Below are 10,714 nucleotides of genomic sequence, written 5' to 3' on the forward strand. Positions count from 1 at the left end.
CCGGAGAATTCTACTCTTGTACCTGTTGATGAATTGTCCCTGTCAGGCGTTTTTATGCCAGTCAACCCTTGGTCTCATCAATTCTTCAGCCGGTCAGTTACAGGTATTGATGGAAAACAATTTTAGTTAATTAGGGGATGTGCCTATTGATGGTTGCGCATCGACCAAGGTTTGACAGGGGAGATAGTAGTCTGTTGTGGGGACATTTCCCCGCTTGATTGAGATGGTTTATTGACGACAGTGACGCCAGCTCATAATTCTGACTTACTAGCCACATAGATAAAACATTAGCATTTGATTCATTAATACAGTAGTACACCATTATTACTGTAATCCACCTTAATACAGACGAGTTATACGGAATAAAACTATTGAGACCTCTGTTAACTACTGATGTATTCATATGCCAAAACATAGTCCAAAATATCACCCTATAGATAGCCTACTTCAACGATGACAACTGAACATTAAATCGTAGATGTTTACATTCAAATTCATTTTAAACCTAAAGACTTCAAAGACTCCTCTGTGGCTTCACATATGGCATGTGGCTTGTGGTCCTTCAGAAGCGATGTTGTGTTCAATGGAAGTGTTTTTATATACGTGTAGTCACCAGGCCCGGCCCTGTAACACTAGGACAAGATAGCAGGACTCCATTAATTGGTACCTTCGACATAAGGCTGATATATACGAGTGGCTTTACGCTGCAAGTACTGGGGCATAATGCAGCCTAGCTCTGCTCTACCCTCATGACAAACAACAGCCTGCCCTACTCTCTCTCTTTCTCCCTTTCCCCCTCTCTCTCCCTCCCCTCTCTCTCGGTCTCTCTGCAGTTCAGTGCTGTGTGATAGACGGAGGCTCACATGTGGACCATGTGTCAGAAAAAGTCTCTGCTTCAGCCTTAACATGCCCCCCCCCTCTCTCTTACCAGACATAAGAGATAAGGATCACTCCCTCTTTAGATTCCTGACTACACAATCCAAGTGAAACCGGTTTTGCGTGCCATAAACAAACAATGGTAAATAGGAAGCAGAACAATCCTCAGGTTATTTTTCATCAAGTTAGTGCAGTGTAAATATTGTCTTCATGTTGTTTTCATGTGCGCCACAGCGCTCTAGTCATTTTCTGAGACTGTGTGTCTGTGTGTGTTTGTGTGCCTCCACATATGTGTGTGTGTTTTTTTGTGTGTGTGCGTGTTAAGGCGCTTGCATGCGTGTGTGTGCATGTATTGATTCATGTGTTTCTACACAGTTCATGCAGTAGTATACATGAAAGACGCATGGACAGGAGTATCTGCTCGCTATTGAGCCTCTCTGCCTGAAGGGCACCAAAGCTTTTTTGATGCTTCCTTTGACCTCATCGTCGCAGCATGCTAACAGAGCCCCAGACCCCAGATCCAGAACCTAGACCCAAGACCCAGACCCCAAAACCCAGACCCCAGACTCCAAAACCAAGAACCTAGATTTCAGACCCAGACCAAACCCCAGACCCCAGTCCCCAGACCCCAGACCCCAGATCCAGACCCAGACCAAGACCCTACATCCCAGACGCAAGACCCCAGACCCCAGACCCCAGATCCAAACCCAGACCCTATATCCCAGACACCAGACTCAGACCAAAGAACCCCAGACCCTAGCTCCCGGACCCCGGCCAAAGAACCCCAGACCCTAGATCCCAGACCCCAGATCCAGACCTAGGCCCCAGACCCTAGATCCCAGACCCAGAACCAGACCCCAGCGCCGAGACCAGGGCTCCTTCAGAGGACTGCAGCTTAAAGCTGAGCATTCCTCCACCAAATAAATCTGGGGCTGGGGCTGGTGGTGGTGGAGGGGTTCTGGTGGCTTCTCTCTGGAGGTTAAGTGGGATAAGTGTGTGGCTCATGTCAGAAAAGGCCCCACCCAGCAGCCCGTGCCCCCATAGGTTCTGGAAAATTTGCAATGGGGTCATATTGGATTACTGTGTTTTGGTATTTACATGGAGACAGAGGGCTTTGAAATGGAAAACCATAGGCGGAAAAGCAAGTGCCATGCAGTCTGAGAGACTGGGTAAGAGAAACCAATGCTGATTTCCACTGATGGCTCGGTACGGTTGAAAAATGCCTTTTCGTGGACAATCAGGCATCTTGTTATTGAGAGTACTGATTGGAGTAAACGGATCAACTGCTGTACCGGTCTTTTAAGTAGGGTACAATCACAACAAATACTGAATACAAACATTATTAGAGGTATAGGTTTTCGGAACTCTATTGAATTTGCAACAAAACAATTACACGTTTCACATCTTTTTTTTTAGAAGTATAGAAACTAAACGCCGGATCTGAATAACTTTGTAATATTGATTTAAGATGAGCCGGCTCCGGAGGTGTGAGTCGGCTGGGAGTGTGTCTGCAGGCGTGCTGCACGTTTGCTGGTTCATTTGTAGGCGCTCCCTACAGGTTTGTGGTCAAATCTTAGTGATTAATACAGAACATCTCACTACAAAACACTCAGCGCCTTGATGGCCCAGTCCTGGCGTATTTTCTGTGTTGTAAGAACGAAACTGCAGTCAAGTCGGTTCGTCAATGTGCTGAAAGGCGACATTTGCATTTGAGGCGATATTTGAATAGAAACGTTCGACGGCCTTCAATTAAACTGAAACATTTACTTACTTCAAAACCAGCAGCTTTCAGATAGGCCTACAGCTCCACTGGTGATGCCTAATGCCAACGCGAGTCCGAATTTAGTTGGATCGAGATTTAGTGAATGAAATGGGCTCGAAAGGATTGGAGTTAACAGATGGGATTACGTTATGCCTTCTTAATTGTTAAATCCCACATTATACTCATTAATACTGCTAAATGATTTTATTAACCGGTTATCATAATGTAGGCCTATTTGATTTTATTAAAATAGTTTAAATAAATAAGGCCTGATTCAGAACATCAAAATACGTACGAGATGAGGAAGTCTAGATAATAAACCTTTCTAATATTTTAAGATTGTTCTTTAATAAGTTTGAATTCACAAAATATTTGTAAATCAAACAAAATCTAAATATTTTCGATTCAAATATAATGAAAATTCGATGGTTCAATTACGCCTATGGCTTTCGCCCAAAGAATAGCATGCCTACACTATACAAAACAAAGTGTCCGGTCTATATGTTTTAAACCTAGGGCTGTAAGATAGGCTAGTCGTGTGTAACTTTGAGGTCTGACACATATCTGCTGGCTCCCCTTTCTGCCCCTGTTGAAACTTGACCTCCCGTTTCTGGTTGAGTTCCCGGTTCCGTCAGGAGCAGGACAGCATGTGAAGGGAGCGACGGCCTGGTTGGGTCGACCTGGAGCTAAAGCTTCCGATTTTACATCCATCGTTTGAAATGCCTTTTCAAATCTTTAAACTTTATTATGCTTTTACACGACAGAGACGAATCTCCTTCAGAATGGACTATTTATCCCACTTTTTTATTTTTTGCTTTTCTATTGTGCGAGTTTGGAACAAAGAGACATGAATGCTTAATTGTATATTTGGGCTTTTGAAATGTTCTTGCTTGCCGGTGAACTCTCAGTAGTAAACCAATGTTTCTGCAAGGCCTGGATATTTTACTCAAGTAGGCTGTCAGGAATAAGGCGGAGGCATCAGAGCCAGTCTACAGGTGGAAGCACATAGCCTAACTGTAACTTACTAAAATACAAGAAAATAAAAAAAATAACTGAAAGACGAAATCTTTTTTCTATCGGGCCTTTCGTTTGCCAAGTCTTTCTTGATGAAGTTCTCCAGTCGTAAACCCGCCTGCTCTTCCTGCAAGCCAGTGGCCTCATGCGCTTTTATCAGGTTCAAATTGAACGTCGCCAGAGACCTGTGACATTTGAAATATGAGACTGGCCTTATTTACCGAGTTAGACAATTTACCAAAACCACATGAAAACTGAAAATAAGTAGGATGCGGTTAAGAGTTATGCTTTCGTTTATTGAAGTTCCGACATATGTTTTGCATGAGGACATTTTTTGGGGTAATGAGGGGGAGTATTTGAACGTAAGCTGAACCTAGTTGGTTTAACTTAAACATTACAGTAAACGTCTAAAAAGCACGGAAGGGGGCTGTCCCTTTACAAACAAAATAGGGGGGACTGCAGACTGGAAAACGAGAGCTCTTCTCAGTTGGTGATGATATGCGTTGGGGTGTAGTGCTTCATAATAACCAGACATATCCAAACGACTATATTGCATACAATGAACCGTAGGCCTACGACGTACGCATCCTCGATTACTTGACATAATATTCTGGTTCGATATGACAGTAGGCCTACCTGTCACCTGTGGGCCTACTACGCTACTATGCAGCTACATAAACACAGGCCTAGTCTTAACCTCATAGTCATGCATCCCTCCTCCTCTCTCTCTCTCTCTCTCTACCTCTGTCTCTCTCTCGCTCAAACAGAAACACACACACACACACACACACACACACACACACACACACACACACACACACACACACACACACACACACACACACACACACACACACACACACACACACACACACACACACACACACACACACACACACACAGAGACACACAGAGAGACACACACACACACACACACACACACACACACACACACACACACACACACACACACACACACACACACACACACACACACACACACACACACACACACACACACACACACACACACACACACACACACACACACACACAACCACACACACATACAGACGCTTCCAGAATACCATAACGGCATATTCATTATCAATCCGTCGATGGGAGTTCCATATGTTATAAATAAGTGGACAATACGTTCTACATTTTTATTATTTTGTTTTTTTTCTGATCTATAATACGCGGAATAAAATACCCAAGCACATCAACCAACAACCACCCAACCAATTAAAATCCGATTAGGAAACATCTTAGTTTTCCAAGCGAGGCAGTGAAAAGCCTGTAACCTCTCCGCGCTTAGGTCATCTACCTAATAAGATCCATAGCCTATAGTGAAGCCGCAGACCTTCACAAATGCCTTTGGCGACCGAGCACGGCCCCTGGGACCTTTGGCATACATCGCAAATTAATTGGTCACCGTATCAAAGAATTAGGTGGGATTCCAGTTAATTAGTGGGAGAAGTGAATACCGTCCGACATTATATGAATTTGTTCCCTTTCCCTGGTTTGTGAGCGAGGGATTTGGCCAGTGGATCTTCCTTTGTGCACGGCAAATGAGAAGTGAGTAGCGCGGTGCCGGCGCGCACTGTGTGGTTTTGTGGGCTGGCGACAGTCTCGTTCCATGGGAAACCTTAAAGGAGACCCGCGTTATCACAGGACCTCATTATCTCATGTCTGCAGCCATCTTTCGGGAAGCAGCCCTAATGAAGAGTGGCACAGACCTACTTCGCAGAACTTTAGTATAATAGCGTCCACCTAACCCCAGCACCCCTTTCCTTTCATTTCGTCTGCGTTCTCACTACCACACGCACACGCATACACGCACGTACACAAACACATGATCGCGCACACACACACACACACACACACACACACACACACACACACACACACACACACACACACACACACACACACACACACACACACACACACACACACACACACACACACACACTCACGGGGTGAATGAATGACATGTTCTGTGCCACATTCATTGGAACGGTGCGAAACGCCTAAACCCTGTCAGAAACGGGTTGAAATGTTCTTTTGATAAAGTGATGTCCGGCACCCATGGAACACAACTGACCCACGCGCGGGTGCAAGTGGGGGATTTGGCTGTGGCAATCACAGTTCAGTTTTCTTTTTTTTTACCACGCATTGTTGCGCGCATTAGCGGTTCATCATGTTAGGCGCCAGTGGTGAGGCAGTAGGAGCAAATAGCCTTTTCATTAATATGTAATGCATTCCTCTGAACCATTTATAGAATTTTACAGCCTTTGAAGTCTCTTGGTAGATTGAAAGATTTCGCTTTGTTTATTTGTGTATAGACTATGGCCTATCACCAAATACATTCCCTCCTCCAAAAGTTTAGACCTCTGCTAAAGATATTGTAATTGCCATAATGCCCTAAATGGACTGATATCTACGGCACACACACACACATACACACACGCACGCACGCACGCACACACACACACACACACACACACACACACACACACACACACACACACACACACACACACACACACACACACAAACACACACACACACACACACACACACACACACACACACACACACACACACACACACACACACACACACACACACACAAACACACACACACACACACACACACACACACACACACACACACACACACACACACACACACACACACACACACACACACACACACACCCTAGCCATGCCCCAGGGGCTGTCTCCCATGGCCATGAAAGCCATTGGGACGAGAAGAGTGTTGCATTCACTCGGCCATAAACCACTATTTACCTCCAGGTGAGTGTGGCGGCGTACCAGAGTAAAGATTGCACAGAGAGATTTACACCTGTCTCCTCGCTCCAGTAGAGGAGACTATAGCCTGCAGAGATGGCCGGTGGAGCCAGCGTGTCTGGGTCTCTCTCTCCCCTAGACGGTCCCTGCTCCGCTGAGAGCGATTAAACAACATCATAAAAAATGGCCATCGCCGCACATAGTGTAAACAAATGATACTCGTTGGCGCCTGGCGATGCGCTAACGCACGTTAAATGGAGGCTCTAGACGTGTTTGGTACATGTTCTTTCAGCCCTACCCTACCCCTTTCACTGGACGTCGTGCGCTACGCACACTTCCCTTTTAACCATATCTCCCTTTGTCTGTCTCTGTCTCTGCTCTCTCTGCCCCTCTCTCTGTCCCTCTCTCTGTCTCTGTCTCTGTCTCTGTCTCTGTCTCTCTCTCTCTCTCTCTCTCTCTCTCTCTCTCTCTCTCTCTCTCTCTCTCTCTCTCTCTCGCTCTCTGTCTCTCTCTCTCTCTCTCTCTTTCTGCTCCTTCCAAACTGGCAAATGTTTCATGTCATATAGAATCTGTTCCCAGAGTAAAGTAAGCGAGACCTGGTTACTTTTCAACAGACCTTTGATTTAAAGATTTGAACCATGCAAAGAGGATTTTTTGTTAGAATTCTTATTTACTCATCCTCCTGTAATTATTTTTTTATTGTAGCTGCCTCCCAGTGTTGGCCCAAACACATTCTGTAAGAAATTTTTCTAAAGGTACAAAACAATAGAAAGAAAACGAAAAAGTGCGAAGCTCTGCCGTCAATGGTTCTCAAATAATCCCCCACCTCCTATACCCAACATGCTGAGGAAGTGCTTCCCCTGGCCTCAGTGTTACCTGTGTCACAAGTTCATCCCCATGAGTTATTACTGTCTATCCTCTACAGCCCTAGACACTACAGTAAGGACTCTGTGTGGTGGATACAACATGTCACAGACCCCAGAACCAATCGGAAGAGCCCTCAAGAGGTCACAGCATCCCAGACCAGGAAGAGCCCTCATAACCAAGAAGAGCCCTCATGAGGTCACACCAAGAAGAGCCCTCATAAGGTCACAGCATAACAACCAGCAGAATCTCAAAACCTCCCTCTCTTCTCTCTTATCTATCTATCTACTATCTATCTATCTATCTATCTATCTATCTATCTATCTATCTATCTATCTATCTATCTATCTATCTATCTATCTATCTATCTATCTATCTATCTATCTATCTATCTATCTATCTATCTATCTATCTATCTATCTATCTATCTATCTATCTATCTATCTATCTATCTATCTATCTATCTATCTATCTATCTATCTATCTATCTATCTTCTATCTGTCTATCTGTTTGTCTGTCCCTCTGTCCATCTGTCTGACTGTCTATCTGTTACTTGTCTGTTAGCCATGTCTTGATATTTGTATTTTTTAATGACGGGCAGATTTGTAAAACATCTAGAATGCCAATATAATTTGTTTGTCTGTCTGTCTCTTGTCTTTTGGTTTTTCCTTTTTTTTTTGTGTTTCAGCATTCATGCTCCTGGATTTGTAAAGTATTTATCAAGCAAATATAATTTGCTCTCAAAGCATGTGCAGACAGGAAGAAACAAAGGTGAGACAGTTTCAGTAATTATGAGTTATTGAGACCTTGCATACACACACACACACACACACACACACACACACACACACACACACACACACACACACACACACACACACACACACACACACACACACACACACACACACACACACACACACACACACACACACACACACACACGCACACACACATGCAGTAAGTCTGCATAGTAAAGAATACGTATTGAGTGGAATAACAAAAGCGTTAGGATATGTTTACTCTTTAGAATGTTGCTGTGGTACCAGTGCAGTGCTCTAATGTTTGAAGTATTGCTCTTAGTAATATATGTCTTGGGAAGTATCAAAATGTTGTATTTTATTTTCCCGTCAGATGTTTCAATCGAACGTAGAGAGGTACTTAGGTCGGTAAATTATCAAGAAGCCTATTCGCAGCGGCATCGTTCTGACCTGCAGGTTTCTTCCCTGGCCTCATGAAGCTCTGTCACTCATTTATACAGTCCATAATGTTTACATATCACAAGCTTCTGTTTCATCACAGACGGGCAGTTCAAACATTCCCCCGATAAGTCTGACTGTGGTCTCGTCCCGTCAGTGAGGAGCAGTCCTAACATTTTCTGTCCATCCATCAAGGAAGAGGCCAGAGACATTTTCAATTAACAATTCACCAGCGATGGCCAACCTAGTGCTAATGCCAATGCTAATGCTAGTGCTAATGGCTACATGAAGCGATCCTTGCTGGGAGGAAGCCAGGCCGAGAGCGGGTACTTAATAAACAAACACAGGTTCTGACAGGCTCTGGTCCACCCATGTCTCTCCAGGAGGGGGTGAGTAGGCCTAGTCTACAGCGCGATGGGACCAAACGACATCCTTTCCATCTGTGTGTGGAGGTTCAAGAGGTCAGCGGCGGGTTGTTTTGGCTAGAGCTAAAGTGGGCCTACATTACAGCTAACACACAGCACGTTCCAAAACCTTTCTAGGATTAGCTGTTCTTTTCCTACGTCCTTCCTTGAAAACCTCATAAGAATGTGTTTTGAAAAGAGAATCTGAAACATGTGCGTAAAAATCGGACTGGAATTAATTCATGCACAACAAAGATCTGGCACTTTTTCAACCACCAGATTACTCATCATAGCAGTCGTTTTGGGCATGGCTACGGCCTAGAAAGGTTCGCTGGTACAAACCCATAGCATTGACCACGCGGACACACGAGACACAGGACCTACGGCCCCCCACCCGACGCATGGAGCTGGGGCCCATGTGGACGTGTTTGTGTGTGTGTGTACGTGTATAAATATGTGTCCGGATTGTGGGGATGGTATTTTTTTGCACGCCCAACAATCTGATGTAGTGTGGGATGTCACGACGGCATCTGTCAGCTAGGAGTCATTGCACGTATTGAGGTGTGTTGTGTTTGTGTGTGTGTGTGTGTGTGTGTGTGTGTGTGTGTGTGTGTGTGTGTGTGTGTGTGTGTGTGTGTGTGTGTGTGTGTGTGTGTGTGTGTGTTGTGTGTGTGTGTGTGTGTGTGTGTGTGTGTGTGTGTGTGTGTGTGTGTACGTTGTTAGAGCTTACATGGTCGACATCCATCTGTGTGTGTGTGTGTGTGTGTGTGGGTGTGTGTTTGTGTGTGTGTATGAGCAAGACTCTTCTACATGAAATATTCAAGGTTCCAGTGAAAGTTGATATGCTGATCTGGAGTCTGTGACTATGTTTTTTTTCTATCTCACTCTGTTCTTCTTCATCTCTCTCTCTTTCTGACCAGATCTCCCCAGAGCTCATCATGGTGTGTGTGTGTGTGTGTGTGTGTGTGTGTGTGTGTGTGTGTGTGTGTGTGTGTGTGTGTGTGTGTGTGTGTGTGTGTGTGTGTGTATGTGTGTGTGTGAGGGGGGCCTGATATCACATGTCAGTTAGATGCCCAAGTTCAGCACCCCGCTTCAAGACTGTAGCTGCTCGGATCAATGGAATGATGCAGGGGATAAGGGCAGCCCCGCCCCCCCCATTCAAAGTGTGGCTTCTGATTGGACGGTGGCCCCCCCACACACAGTGGGGCTTCTGATTGGACGGTGGTGTGGGTATTTGGACCACTGGTGGATAGAGTGTCACATCGATTCCTGTAATCCGAGAGACTTCCATGGTGTCAAAAGTCACCGGTTGGGTTTCTGCATTATTTCATCTGGATTTCATCTAGAAATGTGTTTATGTTAAAAACATTGTTTTTAACTGTAGAGCTATTTTGCATATTTTATTATTTGTTTTTTCGAAAGTAAGTCATATTTTCTCTTGTCATTTGTGCTTATGTGTATGATTATACCTGCAATAATGATATGCAAAGTATATGTTATAATCTCAATATATAAACACGGTTTATTAAAGAAACAATGAAATGGTAATTATTAAATCAAAAAATAACAACATGGATGACCTGAGTTTCACAGTTCCTTTGACATATGAAAAGCGTACTCCTCTTGCCGCACTGATATCCAGAAGGTCCAGAAAACAACGTGTGCTACTTGCTAAGCTACCTTACCTAGCTTAAACACAGCAATGCAGCCTGACTTCACAGAAAGACTCTGAAAAAGAAGGGAGAATGCTAGGCAGGGTACATATACACACACATAT

At 44.4% G+C, this 10,714-nt stretch overlaps 1 long non-coding RNA gene across 3 annotated transcripts in view; it reads left to right on the forward strand.

Annotated features, from left to right (window-relative positions):
- The window catches only part of LOC115541996 (uncharacterized), a 15,809-nt gene extending 5,338 nt beyond the window's left edge, over nucleotides 1-10,471 (forward strand). For 2 of the 3 annotated variants that reach the window (XR_003976443.1, XR_003976441.1), the window contains exons 3-4: nucleotides 7,395-8,105; nucleotides 9,858-10,471. This is a non-coding gene — a long non-coding RNA (uncharacterized LOC115541996). The remainder of the gene's footprint in view (nucleotides 1-7,394; nucleotides 8,106-9,857) is intronic. The other variant, XR_003976442.1, reaches the window with a different exon arrangement.
- The last annotated feature ends 243 nt before the right edge of the window (nucleotides 10,472-10,714 follow it).

The sequence above is a fragment of the Gadus morhua genome, chromosome 4, assembly GCF_902167405.1.
Source record: "Gadus morhua chromosome 4, gadMor3.0, whole genome shotgun sequence".
NCBI classification, from domain to species: Eukaryota; Metazoa; Chordata; class Actinopteri; order Gadiformes; family Gadidae; genus Gadus; species Gadus morhua.